The sequence below is a fragment of the Urocitellus parryii genome, chromosome 1 (assembly GCF_045843805.1).
Source record: "Urocitellus parryii isolate mUroPar1 chromosome 1, mUroPar1.hap1, whole genome shotgun sequence".
Taxonomy (NCBI): Eukaryota; Metazoa; Chordata; class Mammalia; order Rodentia; family Sciuridae; genus Urocitellus; species Urocitellus parryii.
In genome coordinates this window covers 115,305,782-115,324,831 of record NC_135531.1, presented here as the reverse complement: position 1 = coordinate 115,324,831, position 19,050 = coordinate 115,305,782, and positions in this window count along the sequence as shown.

Sequence of the window (19,050 nt, the reverse complement as noted above, 5' to 3'; positions counted from 1 at the left end):
AACCATAACAAAGGGTAAATACAGATTTCAGAATTAATGGATCTTAAATACATCTTTGTTAGAAGTTATGACACACTGTCAAAACCAGGCTTGCTTTCTTTTTTTTTTTTTAATATTTGGAAGTAAAACATTCTTTTGCTACATTGATACCAGTATTTAAACAGGCAGGTGACTTGGGGGTCAGGATCCTGAGCTATCCACTAGGGAGATGTATCCAGTGTTTCTCTGAACAAAATACAAAAATTTAGCACCAGAGCTCTTTTTGCAATGGTGTTTCTGAAACAAGAGCTACATAATGATTTTATGAAATACAGTGCTAGAAAATAAACTCCCTGTACAGGGTACTCACAGCAAACAATAATAGATAAAGGTGAGAAGAGGATCCACGGGTGATTCGGAAGAGCAAGGCCAAAGCCTTCACATGAAATGAAACTTTTGTTCAGACACTGTGGAACAGATGACCTGATGTTTGTGCTAAACAAATGATACCACACAATAAAATCAACTCAAGTGACTGCCTTTCCAACTATGGAATGTTTGGGAGTTACAGTACAAAAGGCCAACACAGAAAACTGTTTTACCAATATGCCTCTTAGTGTTCAAATGAATGTTAATCATCTTCATTTATAGAGTCTCTAAAATGCATATGGCCAAAAGAGAACAGAATGTGTTAATGACTAAACTCTGAATCATCTTTTCCACTCTGCTCATGGAGTCGTTGCCAAAATTTATATCTTCTTCCTTCAAAATGTCTCCTATAATTATACCTCTTCTATGTACTATCTATTGTGTTCTACAACACACATATTTCCTCTCAGTGGGGTTTCACAAGGGCACTACTTGACAAATTAATAAAATTGGTAATCGGTAATATCAGGAAATTAGCCCAATGCCACTCAAATAATAAATGGCCTCACCAGAATTTAACAACTCGAAGATTATCGATAAAGCACCATCTAGCTCTAAAATGCTATGGATTAACAATTACACTCCCTTCTTTCCATCTTTTGTCTGCTACTGTTTTAGCCTGAGACTCGGCCATTTCTCACCTAGGCAACTACAATCTCTTCTTTGCCTGATAGTGATAGTCTCAGGGAGCATTTCTTTCTTCTTCATTTAGTGCCCTCACCAGGCTGCACTTTTCTCTAATGCACAATAATAATTCTCTTTGCTCTGGTTATCGTAGCCAAGAGTTCAGACTCTTTTCCCATGTCGCCCATTAAATACTCAATTGTATGAGTCTGGCCACTCTGATTTAGCTCATTATCAGCTCATTTATATACTCCCCCTCCCTTTTAATCCCACCCTATCCCAAACCTGAGGTTTTACAAATCTATCTGGAATTAAAAACATGCAATTTATTTCACTCCACCAGCTTTGTCTTCCTCTCTTCCAAAGTCCACCCTCAAGAAGCAGTTTTCCTGAGTCAAAGTCAAAGTCAAAGTTCCTGACTTCGCGTGGCCTGGACTCACATGGCAATGGAACAAGCATGCTAACACTATACCTAGCAGACAGAAAACTCCTGCAGGGCGGTGACAAAGCATAATTATTTATACTGTGAAGAACACAGAAAATGAACACTCAATATGTGTTAAGTAAAGGAAAACAAACATTTTTATTTTTGTTGCCATTTGCTATTTTTTCATCTTCTTTTGAAATCATTTTGCTCAAAATGAAAACAGAAACAAATCTCAAGAGGCTACTAGAAAAAGTTACCCTAAAAACCATTCCCATCTTAAAATGAAGCCTCTAGCTATTTTAGTTTGTTGGCTTGACCCTTAAGAGAAATTTGTGGAAATTGTTATAATAATATGTTTTCCATATTCACCTTTACTCTTAGGGATTTGTGAAGAACAAAAAAAAAAAAGAAGGATGTTATTATTAATACATCTGTTTATGTTCTTTCTGTATTGCATTGTGGGTCTCCATGTCGAATACAAAGCACATATACTTTTATGGAGTTACAGTAAAACCACATGAGGACAGGGTCCTAGTGTTGCTTACGGTACTTTGTTAACTTAGAAGAAACTTCAGTAAATATTCATTAAATTAAAAATGAATAGGAAATGATTTTATTTGTAAACACAAGAAATTAGATTTTAATTGTGCAAACTAAATTATACACATGACATACTATCAAGGTGCAGTTATTAATTGGAAGGTGGCTGATCCAAGCCACTGGTTCAGCCCTACACGAGATATGCTACTTCTGGAAACTCTGGGAGTGGTTGATGATTAAAATCTAAATCCAGATCACCACAGAAGTTTCCAGCTTTTCTAAAGCTCACAAAAGATTACAGCTTTCTCAGGCATACACTTTGATCCATTTCTTTCCTTCTTTTCTCATTTACAGTGAACTTCCAAAGACTAGAGTTTTCCTTCAAAATGTCCTTCATAACCATGCTGTTTCTAAATCTTACATAGAAGTCACTGCAACCAACTTCCTACAAGCTTTCTTCACGCTCACATTTTCCCATTCTGATTCATTATTCTTGGTACTGTCAAATACAACCTTCTTAAACAAGAATATTTTTTTACAAATTAATGTTTCTTGATATTCCTGTATATCAACACAAATTTATCTCAATTTTAGGATTTTCTATAACCCAGCTTGAATTCAAGTACCATACTTGACTCCTCCATTTCTATTGCCAACTTCCCCAAAACTAAACCTCTATTATATCATCATGTCCTATCCGTTCTACTCTCAAGTCCAAGATAATTGCATATCTCTTATTCACTATATATAGTAAGCCTGTATCATTTCCTGATTTTTGCTTACAGGACAGTACAGTAATTAAGAGCACAGCCTGCTTCAGTTTAAAGCTTAGTCTTGCCATTTCTTAATGATATAAACCTGGCCAAAGTAATTGACCTCCTAGAGCCTTCCTACTTTCATCTCTAAACAGGAGAATAATAATAGCTCCTACTTCATGGGGCTGTTATAAGGATTAAATGAGTCCGTATTCGTGAAGTGCATATAATATTGTGCACCTCATAATAAGAGCTACAGAGTTGGTAGCTTGGTGATGATGATGATGGCAACAACAAAGATGATCTCCAAGTTTACTAAATACACAACCAGAGTGAGCCTTTAAAAATATGTCATAATTGATCATATTCTTGCTTAGAATCATATTCTTTCTTCAGAGAATTCACATTCCTTGTACTTTAAACAAAATTGAAATTCTCTATTTCGTTCCTTAATGTCGAGTAAATACAAATACTAAAATTCTGACTACTTAAATCAAACTTTCATCTAACACTTTAATATCTATTTGTTTTTTTTTTAATTCATTTCTCTAGCCAAAAAGATACTTTTGTGAATTTTGTAAGAATTTGGTTTTGCTTGGGTGGTGATGACACCTAACTTCCCAAAGTATTCTAGACTCTAAAAATTGCAAGAACAAAACATACTGGAGACCATATGGAAACAAGTTCTGCAAGAATTCTTTGTGTTGGCATCTGCTTCTATCAAAATTGGTACAGAAACTGATATCCTTGTACTGTGTTTTCTCTCAGACCAAGGCTTAAAAGATTGTTTAATCATGGAAAATTATTAGAAAACATTTTAACAAGATCAGAAGTGATGGATTATTTTAAAAGGAAACTTAAATTACAAGTCATGCTTGGTTCTTACTTAATTCAAGTTGGCTAAGATCTTTGGTCAAGGCCACTCTTTCAGTGAGAACACCTGTAATTCTGAATATCAGTGTTGTTGACTCATGCTTCTTTGTCTAACATGAACTCATATATCAAGAGTAACAATAACTTTTATCAACATTCTTGAGCTTCAGAGTCAAAGGAAGACTCACAGTTGTGACCAGGGTTCTTTCTCTTTATATCGTTTTGGCTAGAGGAATGAATTAAAAAAAAATATATAGGGTTCTTTCTTCAACTTTATATCAACATGAAGGCAGGAAACACTGCACAGCCTTAGCTTCTTCTACATACAGATTTTGTTTGAAGGCACTTTGAGTGAAATTCATGCTCAACAGATGTGTTAAGAAAAAAAAAGCTAGGCTAGGCAGCCATCTTTGTGGCAGGCATTCCTCTGAATACTAGAAACTTTTGATGCAAAAGGCATGCAAGGTTGGTGTTCTTAAAGGACTTCATTGCACAATTCTGGTAATATTAGCTCATTCATCTTTGATTGACATAAGTTTACAAGAACTCAGTTTATTTTTTCCCTCTTCCTATATGGAGTAAAAATCTCCTTTAACTATTATTTACCTAATTCTTTTTTATTCCCAAATCTCTAATTCTTATTAATTATTGCCTATCAAACAATACAATTATGCTTATGAATTTAAGGTGACATCAATTCCAAGACCACATGATTATTTTATTATTATTTAAATAGTGGTGTGGTCTTGTAATTGACGTCACCTTAAATTTATAAGCATGATAGTATTGCTTGATAGGAAGTGATTAATAAGAATTAGAAGATATTTATTACATGTATGATATGATTTTACATATATGATATGTAAAATAAAATAATCCCAATTAAATTAAAATACTTTTCTTCATTTGCAGTTTTATTTTATATTGGTAGAAGAGCTGACTTAAAATTTAGATTTTTTTTAATATAGCACTCCTGTGTATATAAACATATAAGTACAAAAAAAATTGATGAAGAGGATTTTTAAACTTGTGTCATATTCAGATTCTAAATTACTGATAAATTAGCCATTGAGGTTCATAATTTCCTATATAGAATTATCCTCTTAGCTATCAAAAGCCTTGGTGAAATAGAATTTCTAAAACACGTGCTTCACTATTACCCTTGGGGCTCTTGCAAGCTGCAGAAAATTTGCATAAGTGTGTATGTATGTGTGTCTATGAATGTCAAGTTTTATGCCAATGTATGATCAACAACTACACATGTGCCAAAATCATAACAATTGCATTTCACATTCTCATTTCATGTGTTTAAAAGTAAAAAGAAATGTGTTATTTACAAATGATGAAGTGTCTTACACTACAAAATATAAGCCAGTTTTAAAATAATATGTATTAAACCTACACAGTTTTAAAGAAACGTACCTGAATTTATACACAAGGATACTCAAGGGAGATATTAGTCTCATGTAGGTAAGTGAAGAATGTATGGTAAATTCCAAAATGTTCAAAGTTGCCAAAAGATGTAATAGCATGCATCAATTCCTAAGATAAAAAAACTGTGTTCCCCTTCAAAAATTACCAGTGTCTGCTCTTTGTTCTGTTTGAGGAAACTAGTTCTAAAGTAAAACACAGTGATCTGAGACTACCTACAGAATCAGCTTGGCCGAGAACCTTAATTTAGCATCATAAAATCCTAGAATTTGTAGTGAATTTGTACAACATCTAGTGCCAATATGTTCTTTCACTGCCAAGGAAACTGATTCCTATGGTCGTAGAGATAAATTCTAGACTTTGAGCTTCTTAAATCTTTTGTCATTGCAAAAATATGAGCAATTTTAGCTCTTACGTAAGAGAAGTAGCACCCAGTGCTCTCCATGAGATGTTATCCAGTACTGAAAGGACATGTGGCTACAGTAAAGTTCTTTGGGGTAGATATGAATTGAAAAAGACTGAGAATTGCTTTGCAAACATTGCTAAAGCAGAATTTAAAATTGTCTAAGAAACTCTGAGAAAGATAAAGCCATCTAATAAGCATAAATCAGAAACCAAGCACAGGGGTCTGCAAACTACTATCCATGGACAAAAATCCTACCTGCCACTTGTTTTTAAAAAATAACTTTTTTTGAACACGTCATACTCATCTCCATGGTATCCATGCCTGCTTTTGTACTCAGAAATAGAGTTCAATAGTTGCATCTGAGACCATCTGGCCCACAGATCCTTTCTGTGCTCTACAGAAAAGTTTGATAATTCCTGATCTACAAGAATGAAGGCAAGCACAATAGGTTCTGTCTTTAATCTTCAACATAAATTCTATGGATTAAGACTGTCCTTTGAAGCATGTCTATAACAACAGCACATCATAATATCATCTTGTAGGATAGAATATGACACATATACATACACACACTAATATGCATGTTTAGAAAAAAGGGTAAGGTTTTATTCTGTTATCTGTCATAGCTAACCACATCACACTCCAAAAAAAAAAATATGGTACATCTATTTTGTTAGATATATGAAATTCTTTAACTAGCCTCTCAATTTGTTTATATGTTTCCCAAAACCTTTGTTTGGTATATTTGAGCTCTGACTTCAAATTTCAATTGTTTCAATTGTTCTGTCACAAAAGTCTTTCCTTACAGATGTTGCTACTTTGCTGAACATATCCTGTAAAGAGGAACTCTCCATAAAAACAAGTAGGCTGCATAAGTTTTGTTAATGAGAAATATTGTCAATTAAAAATATTGTTTTCATTTTTATCCACAGAACTGATGAATATGCATGATCCCTTTCAGAATATAATGCTACAGCTCTAAGAAGGAAAACTTCTGGAATAATTGTGTTCCTCACTTAGCACAAAAATACTCACTTATGATAAGTAAATCAAAAGCCTTGATGGTGAAAACTCAGCAGGACTCTTTAAAGCATCATCAACATAAATAAACCAAGAACTTATCTCATGTAAAAAGAATTGCTGGATTTATTTGTAAATTGATTTAAACACAGAGTCTTTTTTTTTTTGAAAGCAAAAATTATTCTTTAGAAAAATTTCTGGCACATATAAAATTAGGATTTGGGATATGTCACCTTTAAGCGGATGTGGTAACCTGCTAGATGGAAAATATACTTGAATGAATGAATGCCTCTTTAAGTGCAAAATCCTCTATGGCCTTAACACGCCACCTGCCAACATTTTATAGGCAGTCCCTACAGGAATAAAAACATCCTGAAATTCAATTCACTAAATGAGTCCCTCAACCATGCTCTTAAAAAAATATTCTGAACTCTTAATTGATTCTGTAAATGTTCCAACAGAAAGCTTTATGTATGCTAATACGATGTTGGCCAGCAAGTATCCCAACAATTTTGCCTTGGTAAGTAAACCTAAAAGAGAGGTTGGCAGCCATCCCCACTGAGGTTTTCTGAAGCCTACGAGAATGCCTTTAAATCCTGCAATTGATGAAAATAGCCCTTCAGATATTCACACTTTCCAATACCTCATTTTCCTCTCAGCTTGATTTATAACATTTTGGTTCATTTGCTTTCAATTCCAAACAAAATAAATGTTTTGAGGATTCAGGACAAAATATAAAAGATATGGGGATGCTTAAAGAAACACAAGAAGAAACAAATGTGTCACTGGGACATTAGACAAAACTTGCAGTAGAGATGCAGACAGAAAGAAAATGGATTTACTTGAAAAAAAGAATATAAGACACTCTCCCCCGCCAAATAAGAATCTAGATGGAGATGGACAGGAGGGGGCAGGGAAGAGAAGAATGAGGGCAAATACAGTGCCCATATGGAAGCAGAACTCCTAGCTGTTGGGACTTATAAACACTGGAGTGATTTAATAGCATCCTTAGGGGAATTGTAAAATGTTTTGTTCCTGGAAATGTTTACACAAAAGCTAGGTAAGTCGATGCAGAGAAGTGATTTAGTTGACATCTGTAGGTGCCCTTCCAACTCTAATTCTATGATTTGGTAACTTGAGAATGACCATGGTGAAGCCAAAAAATAAAAATAAAAGACCATTCTTATATGAAGCATACATACAAGATTTATGGTCTGCCTCAGAATGTTGTACCACAGTAACATGGAGTGAATTTCAAATGCATCATTCTCTGCTGGTAATCATTTGCTGAAGTGCTAAGGAGTGACTCTGTACAATTCTGTGATAATACTCCACCTATACAAGCAATTTCCCTTCTATCTTTCTTTATATTCTAGGTTCATTTTTTTTATATATTCCAAATCAAGTACGTATCTAATCAGTTTTCTAATAGTCTTCTTTAAAATGCCGCTATTTCTATGGACTGTACTAGATTATTTCCATATTCCGTTTATTATTTGTTTTGTGTGCTGGGTATAGAACCCAGGGCTTTCACATGCTAGGCAATAACTCTGTCAATGAACTACACCCCAGACCTATTTCCATACTCTTAATGACAAGCCCAGCATAAGTTAAATCAGCTAGATTATTTTTTCAAATTTCACAAAATTTTGACTCCACTACAATGTAATTTCATTCTAAATCAGGAGGTATGCTTTCCTGAGAAGAAACAGCATACTTTTTTCTTTTTTTTTTTTTTCATTTTGCTGTAGTGGGATGGATTAGAATTGAGGGAAAGAGAATAGTTTATTGTATGTTTTCTCTAATTCATCTAAAATTTGAACAGTACAGATATCTACTCTCCTATGAGTCTATCACACATACAAAAACCATCCATGTTAATTTAACATCATATAATTGAAAGTGAGGTTCTAACAATGATCAGGATTCATGGTAGCAGAATTCTTGAAAATCTTATCCTTTTTTATTCCCTAATTTATAGGCCTATTTTACCAGAGGTAACATTGTTCCACAATCATTGCATATAATTAAGAAGCCTTGCAGTCCTGAAATTTCCAACAGTTTTATATTTATGCTGCTATTTTCTACTATCATTTTTAAAAAGCTATTTTTTTAACTCACTCTGAATGATACAAAACTACCCAGTCATTTTTTATTTGGACAACCTCTGCTATTTTCTGTTTCCCTCCTCTTTTTACACCAGTAATTACTTGCTTTGAGTTCTTTTTATATGCCAACCAACTCATCACATATATTTGGCATTTTCTCATAATTTTCACTCTAAATACTGTCCCTGACATCTTTCCAAAATCCCATTGGATCTCACTATTTCTGCTTTTATTTGAATGCTAATTATTTCAGTCTTGGACATTTTGGAAGAATTAATGAGTACATGGAAAAATTGATGATCCTAAAATTTTAAGGTCACTAACCTAGCTCAGTCATTAATTCTCAAAAAAGGTCTTATAAAAGGAAGATGATTACTGTTCTTATAGAACCTTTAAAGGGGGGAAAAGAAGCCTATTTTCTCTGGTTTTCCAAACATAATAAGAATTTTATGATTGCAAAATCAATATAGAAAATATCAAAGAATAATTTTAATAATTACTATTAATTGCTAGTGTGCAATTTATAATTGAAACCAACAAATAGAATAATTTCAGTCATCAAAAAGTAAAACAGAATGTTGAAAATGTAGACGGTTTGAAAGTTGTAAACTTTGTTTTATTTTCTTTAGGTAAGCAGTAGCCAGCAAAGACCCAAAGGAGATATTCACAAAGAAACAATTTCACCAATTTATGAGTACTCTAAAAAACAGAGAAAGTTCTGCAGTGAAACACATGCTAAAAGCTGTCTATGACCTTCTTTGGGCACCTGTCTTGGGCCATCTCTGTAGAATTTCTCTTATGAGAATTTCTCAGTTCTTCCCAATTTGACCTAGAGCCAATGGCTTTACAGTGGCATGGAAGAATGTGAGTGTATACTCTGAAGCTGGACAAAATGTTTATGGAATCAAACCTCTCTGAGTAAAATAGTGATCACTTATATTTGTCTTAAGACAAAATTGCAAATTTAGTTATAAATCTGATTTTCTTATATTTGTGATTTATGAATTGCTGCAGTGTCCTTTTGAAAATATAGAGTAAAAGCCCAATAGGCAATAGAACAGTGATGAGAATAAGAAAACAAAATAATGTGGAATAAGCTGATTAGTTAATATCAGGTTACTTAAGTTTTCTTTTTTGAAGGGGTTAACACACTTTCTTAATATACTGACTTTGGTAAACTCAAGTTTCCTGTGTTCAGGAAAAATTGGAATGTTTTGGGATCTGTTTGCTTCCTTAAGGTTTCAGTTTGAGTATGTGGCATTTAGCATAAGGGACTCCATTTTGGTTTGGTCTATATTATTATGACTAGTGCAAAATCTCAGTTCAAAGCATTGAACTTCCATAATTTTTGTTTAACATATATATTGTCATGTCTTCGATTTCTTCCTTTCTTTCAACTCAGTTATATATTTTTAATTCTTATATTGTATTCAGTGTTTCTGTTTTGTAACAATAAAGTGTTTTTCTTACATAATAACTTTATTTTTTTCATTTTTTAATATAGTGCTGAGATTCAAACCCAGTGCCTCACATGTGCTAGACAGTGCTCCACCATGAGCCACAAAAGTTTCTTTTTTAATATATAGAAGTATACACACACACAATTGAATGAATAATTATATAAGGTCAAATATATATCTATATGTATATTTGACCTTATATAATTATATATATATATATAATTGCCTACTCAATTATTTTGCTCAAAATAATTGAAAGTTTTTCCAACCTATTTCCAAAATTAAAATTAATAATAATATTTTAAAATGTTCCCATAAACATCTGAATAAATTAAAATACATAATAAAAAATGTAGATGTGAATACCCTATTTCAAATTATTTCTGTCATCTTATACTATAATAGTTTATTAATAATTGCTTTATATATTTTTTGTGCCTCAATACTAGGTGCATAGATATCTAGAATTATTGTTTTCTAGGTGAATTGACCTCCTTATCATTGTATAATGACTTTCCTTATTTCTTTTCACCACTTTTGATTTAAAGTCTATTTTATAGACATAAGTATGGCTATCCTGACATCTTTTGGATTCCATTTGAAAGAAGTATGTCATTCCTTCTTTTCCTTTCAGTCTACATATGTCCTTAGAGGAGAAGTGACTGTCTTGCAAGTTGCGTCTTTTTTTAATCCATTCAGTTACTGTTTTTAATTGGATTATTCAAGGTAAATATTAATAGGTCAGGACTTACTGTAGTCATTATGTAACCTGTGTTTTAGTTTTGTTGTAATCTATTTTTCTCTTTTTATCTCCTCCTCTCTCTCTCTCTCTCTCTCTCTCTCTCTCTCTCTCTCTCTCTCTCTCTCTCTCATAGTTTTCCTTTGGGATTAAGTGAATTTAGTGCCTTCTTTTGGTTCCTTGTCTATTATTTTTGGTTTGCCTATTACAAATTTTGCTTTGTAGTTTCCATGAAGCTTATGAAAACCATTTTCAATTAGAACTAGCTCTTTATTTGTATAATTACCTTACCAATTAGTTTTATGCTTTCCTATTAGTCATTAATATCTCAGTTTAAAGGGAAAAACATATCTCATGAAGATATATTGTGTTTGGAAATGTCTATCACTCCATTTCTAAAGGATGGTTTTGCTGAACATAATATTCCCACTTGATTGGTTTGGTTTCGGATTTGTGAAAGCTCTTCATGCTTTTTGGTGCACAACATCATTTGGGCATTGATGAATGAGGAATTTATTCTAATCTTCCTAATATGGCTTTGGGCCTCTCAGAAGTTCTAAGAAGGCTGTTTCTTCTCTCTAAACTTATAGTTAGTCATTTCACTGTTTTGTCACTGGATAGCACCCAGGTCTGTATTTACTTGGAGTCTCTTAATAGTGTGTTTCCATTGCTCCAGGACTAGAGGATAATCCAAAGTTAGATTTGTCCCTATTGCACTATTGGTGTATTGTTCAGAAATAACCATAAAATTAACCACAAAGGGCAGTCTATACAATTCTCTCTGTAATGACAGAGTAGACACAGATGCCTTGTTCACAATTATCAGCCAGTGGTCAAGCAGTGTGGGATTTGGCCCATTTCTGAGTGAAATCACTGCAAATGAACCAGCAACAACATCTTGTTTCATACTTAGGGTCACCAATGCTGCCAAGATATAAATATATCATCCCAGAAACCACAACCCACCTAGACTGACACAATACTGAAGTAGGAATAAGATCCACAATACTATGGCCTGCCTATTGCTCAGGTAGACTTATGGTTCAAAACCGTTGCAACCAAATTCAGATTATGCTAGCTAGAAGAGAAGTCTAATATACTGGGATTGCCTTCTTTTCCTGGCACTGGATGTATTCCAGAAGGTTTATACACAGGCGGGCCTAGAGGTATGGTCTGTTAGGACCTTCCCAGCATTTGGTTCCATTAACCAAGCACTAAATTCCAGGATAGTCTTATTCTTATTTTCCTGTCCTACTTCCAACAAATGGGGTATTGTACTCACTCTATTGCCTGAGATAGTTGTAACATTAATGATGGCTGTCCTGTGGCCACCTAGGCTAGTGCTAAGGAGGGTTTTAACTGATTCTGAACCACAAAGTTCTTCACAGTCTTAGTAGTGTGCTGAATGAAGTTGATGGTGTAGCTGGTAGTGATATAAGGCAAAAAATGAGTTTGTCCCAATGGCAGTGAAGGGTCATTTCTGATGTTAGAGCAGATCTGGATTCTTATGTATAAGCACTAATCTGGTGATAGTTGTGTTGGGGAATGGGTGGTGGAAACAATTCCTTGGGCAACAAAACTGGCACTAAATGGACTTAGGATGAGGCTCACTGCTCCAAGGCATATTCTCTGGAAACAGGTGGGTGTTCCTGGGTCAGTTCCAAGACTGGAAATGATGCAGGGTAAAACTCAAGTCTATCCCACAAGCACATATTTCTACCTGATGCTGGAGCCAGTCTAGAGGCTCCATGAGTGAGCTCTGGCATTCTTAGAGCCATCAGCTCCTATCACATGCAGGATATTACTGTAGCAGACCTGTCCCTGGGATCTGAGACAAAGCCCTGTGCCAGCTTCTGTGCTCTGCTCGCTGCTCTGCCACAGAGTAGAAAAGAGGTAGAAGACGCAGGCAGCTGCCTGGCCTAACACAGAAGCTCAACCCATAGGTGTCAGCATGGAAGTATGGGTTATGTAGCTTTGCTTAGCACTGGGTTTCAAATCTAAGTCCTAGACTGAATTTTCTCTCCCTCCCCACAAGCAGGAAGCATACCACCCATGCTGTGTGGCTTGCAGTATGGGAAGAGTGACAAGGACAATTATTTTGTTCTTGCCTTCTTTAATACGTCTTTTCATTTTATTACACTAAAAGCAGTCACTATCTCTCTCACCTTATTTTCTTAGTTCCTGTAAAAATAGTTGGTGTTTGAAAAACTGTTCAATTTAGTGCATCTGTGAGGAGAGGATCACAGGGGTTATCTTACTCAGCTGCCATCTTGCTCCACCTCTTTAATAAACAGGAAAAAATATGGAAACAAGTCTGACATATTCTGTAGAGCCAAAAGAACATAGGGTATAGTGCAGTATTTGAGTCACATGGGACCTTAGAAATTATTTTGATATAATCTCTTAAGCATGTATGCCCACATGTAAAATTTTAAGATGCATGAAACTAATATATATTTCTTTTTTATTGATTTTACTTGTTTATAATTATTTGTTCTTTTTAGATATATATGACATAGAGTATATTTTGACATATTGTACATACATGGTGTATAACTTATTCTAATTAGGATCCCATTCTTGTGGGTGTATGTAATGCAGAGTTTTACTGGTGATGTGTTCATATATGAACATAGGAAAGTTAAGTTCGATTCATTTTACTGTCTTTTCTATATATTTCTGTAAAAGTCTACAGCTTAAAGAGGATTTCATCAGTAGAAATCTCTTCAAAATCATATTTATTCCTTGGCATGCCTCTAAGTTTTTTCTTCCTTCTCCATTATAATACTTTTTAAAAGTTTTCACTTTTATTGAATATTAACACTTTACAATATATTACAAATTAAAACAAACATAACTATATGTAAAAATGTGTTCATCACAGCAGGGTCTGAAATAGTAAAATATTGGAAAAAACCTAGATACCCCTTTAAATGATGGGTTAAATAAACCATCGCTCTTTCATGGAATATTAGCAGCCTTTAAATATGAGGAGATGGGGAACAGTCTTCAGGAGAAACTATGAGGAAAAAGTAAGGTTTGCAATAGACTAAATGGTAACCCTCATTTGTATAAGCAAAAGTAGGATTTATGCAATTCAAACAACATATATTTGGAGTGTGTACTATGTAGGGTCTATACAATGTTCTTAGGATACAGCAGTGAAGGAAACAGACAAATGTTCTTGTGGGATTTTTATTGTAGTTGAAGGTAACAGTAAAAAAACAAAAATCATGTCATGTAGTTGTAGCAAATATGTGGGAAAATAAAGAATGTTAAGAATGATACAGTGTAAATGGTTGCTCTTCTCCTTAGCAGTAGTCAGGAATAATGTGACTTTTGAACAGATTCCCAAAAATAGATGGGAACAGATTGGAGGGAAGAAGGATAAGAGGGAAATATTTTTGTTTTTGTCATTTTGAGTTGTATAAATTTTCTACATAATTAAAACAATTAAACTCAGATAATGAAAAACAAACTAAAATTAAACAAACACATATGTATAAAACTAAAACTCATGTTATTAAAGTGATAACACAATCATAGAAAGTAAAAATTTAATTCAAGTAACAAACTATACCCTTTATTGAAAGTATTCTAAGGGCAGAATGCCAGTAAGATTCTAAACTTTTCCTAACAGTTTTGTTGTATGCATTGCTTCTATAATTATAACTGAAATTATATTATGTGTAAGAAAAAAAACAAATGTATTAATAAGTATATCTGTTAGGGAATGAGAATTTTCTCTGTGGAAAAAAGCAAATTGCAAACATGGAATTACAGAATATAAAAAAACTGTTGAAATATAGGGGTCTCAGGGATAATTTTAGGGGGATCTCTAAGGAAAAGTAGAAATACTGACTTAGGTATAGAACCTCAAAAGGAACTCATTAGCATCTCAATATATTTTCCTCTGACCTGGTGAATTTTACCTGAAAATATAGGTATGTTTACTTGTCCTAAACACTAGAAGCGCCTAAAAACAACATACCTTTATAGCAATTAGCCTCTGTTATCCAGAATTTGTTTTCCAGGTACATTCTCCAAAAGAAAGGAATGAGGGGTCACTAAAGAAATGTTTTTCTCCAGGCTGAGCAGAAAAAAAAAAAAAAAAGAGAGAACCTAAAACATTTTGTGCCAAACTCAAAGAAGTGTTCAAAATCCAATGGGGCCACATCAAAACAAGACAAGAGCTGGGGTGTGGTACATATGTGGAATCCTAGCAACTCAGGAGGCTGAGGTAGGAGGATTGTAATTTCGAGGACAGGCTTAGAAACCTATGGAGACTTTGTCTCAAAATAAAAAATAAGACAGCTCAGTGGTAAAGCACCTCTGGCTTCAATCCTTACTTCCTCAAAAACAAACAAACAAACAAATATAAAAGAAAGAAAACACGAGAGCCAATTTAATAAGGATTCTATTGCCAAATTCATAGATTTTTTTGAGCATCAAAATTTCAAAAATAACTATGATAGCAGTGAGTAACATTCAAATTTTAAAAATTGGTCTAATGATGCTAAATGATAGAAATCAGTAAAACGCTTAGTCATAGAATTTCAGTTAATACTAGTTGAAAGAATGATAGAAGCAATTTTGAATCCCTTGATGTAATAATAAATTCATGAAGGATCCTTAATGGATGCTAAAATTATTGTAGGAAATGGTGAAGGAACAGAAAATTCACAAATAGCAGAGTACCAGTCCACAGGTAATTCATTAATTTCAATTTGATAAATGAGGTAATCACCCCTTTACTGAAGTTAACATTACTTATTGATGTATACTGCTTCTTATATGACACAGTAAAAACACATACAACCAGTGCTATATCATATTTACCCAAAACATTTCATCTAAAGATCATCATGCAGAAACAACTGGACAAATCCAGAATAAGAAACTTTCTACAAGGCAGTTCACTCAGGTTCTCAAAGTCACACCGGGAAAAAAGAAAATCAGCAGAATTAACTAAAGAAAAAACAAGAGACACAATGTCCAAAGATTTGTTCTCAACCTATGCCATCTCCTCCAAATCACAGCTGTAAAAAGCATTTGGGGTACAAATGGGTGAACTTAAATATGAACTGTGTTTTAAAAATAATACCCTTATTTTTAGGAGCTGTATGCTGAAAAGTTCTATTATGATATGTGCAACTTTCAAGTAATCTGAAAAAAAAAAGAAAAGAAAATGTGTGTGTGTGTTTGTATATAAGTGGGTATGTGCTTACTGTTTGTAACTCTGAAGCATCAAAAAGAACTAGACAGTAATGAGTAACACATTGAATTAAAACAACAACTATGGGTCCATAATGATACCAAGAGATAAGAAGAGAGGGTGAGAGGACAGAGAAGATGAATATTTGTGTAAAATGAGTATTCAAATTTTTCACAATTTGGAAGTCTAGAAGAAGCTATTAACTATGATGATCTTTGAAATTTTTCAAATTTTTTAAATAATTGAGGAAAGGGCAAAAACTAATGAAGTTGAATTAGAAAAGCAAGGAGCAGGCACACGGTGAGAGATGCAGGCTCATCTCCTACCTCTTTCATTGGTCTCTTTGCCTGGTTCCCCACATCACTCTCCAAAGAAAGTAAATCACCTGCTCTGACCAAGGCAAACCTAACTCCATATGTGGTTTGAAATGGAGGATGAGTCCTAAAATACAATTTTATTTTAAAATATAAAATGTTACATTTTGTGATATCCTGGGAAGTGGAGTTGACATTTGATACTAATTCCAATATAAATGTAAATATATAACAACTTGACTTTTAAATGTGTTTGATAGATAAACAGAAACACTATCATAATTAAAAATAGTGTTTATAGAAATGCCCATAAACACAAAATAATCCTAAATTTATCAAGGTATTAATTTTTTTTTTTTTTCAAAATCCAAAGGTGATTTGGTCTTTGGCAGTGAGGCCAAAGACTAGAGGCCTTTTTCTCAGCCAGTGAAACCCTCTTTTGTTGAAAGCATGTAGATTCAAGGTAGCATTTCTTTTTAAGGGAGGAGAATGCCTTAAGTGAAATATGTTGGGAGGGTCTGAGAAACAACCAGTTTCAAAAGAACAGAACTTGGGCCATTTGCTCTTTGTCTTCACATTTATCTAGGTGACTCTTGTAGGTAAACCCAGGGAGCCAAAAGAAAATATATAACATACATTCCAAGAAAAGTGTCAAATTAAACTAAGCAGAGATGGCAAAACTATAAAATGGGCAAGTTTATCCTTCATTTCAGACTTCTTTTAGACTGTTCCCACAGCTCCATTGGATTGCCTTCTAAAGCAGATGGTCTTATTTATTCATTCCATTTATTTCTCACCACAAAAAGCTTATCTCTGCCATGTGCTTGCTTTTGACCCTCTGCTCCCTGATTCCCATAACCTTGCACAAATTCACCTTCTGTATCCCTTTCCTTCATGGTCCACAGTGCTTGCTAGCTAGCATTATAAATCATCCCTGCTTAGCATGCTAATTAGGAGACTAGATGACTACTCTGTGCCTGTGTTAACTGTACACACCTTCTGAAGCTATGCCATGGCTTTTCGTCTAAGTCCTCAGTTACATCAAAGTTATTCCTCAGCTTCTTCTGTGAACCCTCAGGCCCTGTGCTTACCTTTGTAGCTCCCATTACTTAACACTGTAACTATTCCTTTAGATCTTTATCTTATTCTTCTAGATCTGCTTCCTTTAGGGAAGATACCATGTCTTGAACACTTTTGTACTCCCAAATAAAACACCCAGTACATTGTAGATGTTCCATAAAGGAACACTGAACTTGAGTGTCAAATTAAAAACAATTTATTTCTGGAATCACTTCACCCCACAACCAGAAAGGAGAACTACTTCCTTTCAGGAATGTACAAACTAGTAAGAGCAATAACAGGCAGTGAGGCCAAAGAGTAGAGGCCTTTCTCTCAGTCAGTGAAACCCCCTTTTGTTGAAAGCATGTAGATTCAAAGTAGCATTTCTATTTACACAAGTGTAGCTTGAAGGGAGGAGAACGCCTTAAGTGGAATATGTTAATTCTCAGCCTTGTGAGACCCTGACAGAAAACCAGTTTCAAAAGAACAGAACTTGGGCCATTTGCTCTTTGTCTTTACATTTATTTAGGTGACTCTGTAGGTAAACTCAGAGAGCACAAAGCAAATTTACCCCAAAAAATATTTCCAATAAAAAGTACAGTGTCCTATACATACAGTCATCTCTTGGTATTCTTGAGGGAGTGGCTCCAGGACCCTGTATCTGCTGATGCTCAAATGTTGAAGTATTTGTACATCACCTATACACATTCTCCTGTGTACTTTAAATCACCTTTAGGCCACTTATAATACCAAAAAAAAAAAAAAAAAATAAAGGGTAAGTGCTATGCACATATTGGTTATGCTACATTGTTCAGATAATAAGGACAGGGGAAAATCTATACATGTGCAGGACAAACACATTTTTTCCCCAGTTATTTTTTATCCAGGTGGAAGAAGTCTTCAATGTGTTACCCATAGATAAGGAAGAAGGATTGTAACCATCAATTTCTAGCTGGAGCTTAAAACCTAAATCTATTCAATAATCCTGGTCTTACAAAAAAAAAAAAAGTGACTTTAGAAAATGAGGAGGAAAGAAGGCACTGTCTTTGGAAGTAAGCCACAAAGATGATGTTGACATCTACAGCATGTTACAGTGGGGACTAGATTCTAAAGCTTTCAAATAGATAAAGTGAAACACTATCATAATTAAAAACAGTGTCTATAGAAATGCCTAAAACACACAATAGTTGTAACTTTATCAAGATATTATTATTTTTTTTCAAATCCAAATGTGCTTTGGGTAATGTTACATAACATACATTCCAAGAAAAGTGTCAAATTAAACTAAACAGAGCCAGTCTTGTCCCTAGCATGTGACATATTCTAAAAGCAAAGGAACACTGGGGTTCAGACAGAGGACCTCATGTTCACACCCAGCACCTATAGCCACCTGGAATGAGCAGTATTATAGTTACACCAAGAGCAAAGCACTTAATTTAACCTTGATTTTTCATCTGAGAACAAATCACACTGAACTTGGGATTTCAAGATTCTTTTAAGGCATATTATTCATAATTTTATTCAATTATTTTATATTTGATTCAATAATTTTCTTTGTGGGGAATAAAATAATATGTGATAAAATTGATCACAAAATTTTACTATGCACAATTTTTAGGGGTTCCTGTACCAACCTGACCAGATCTTCCCTTTAAGACCAAAGTCCTCCTT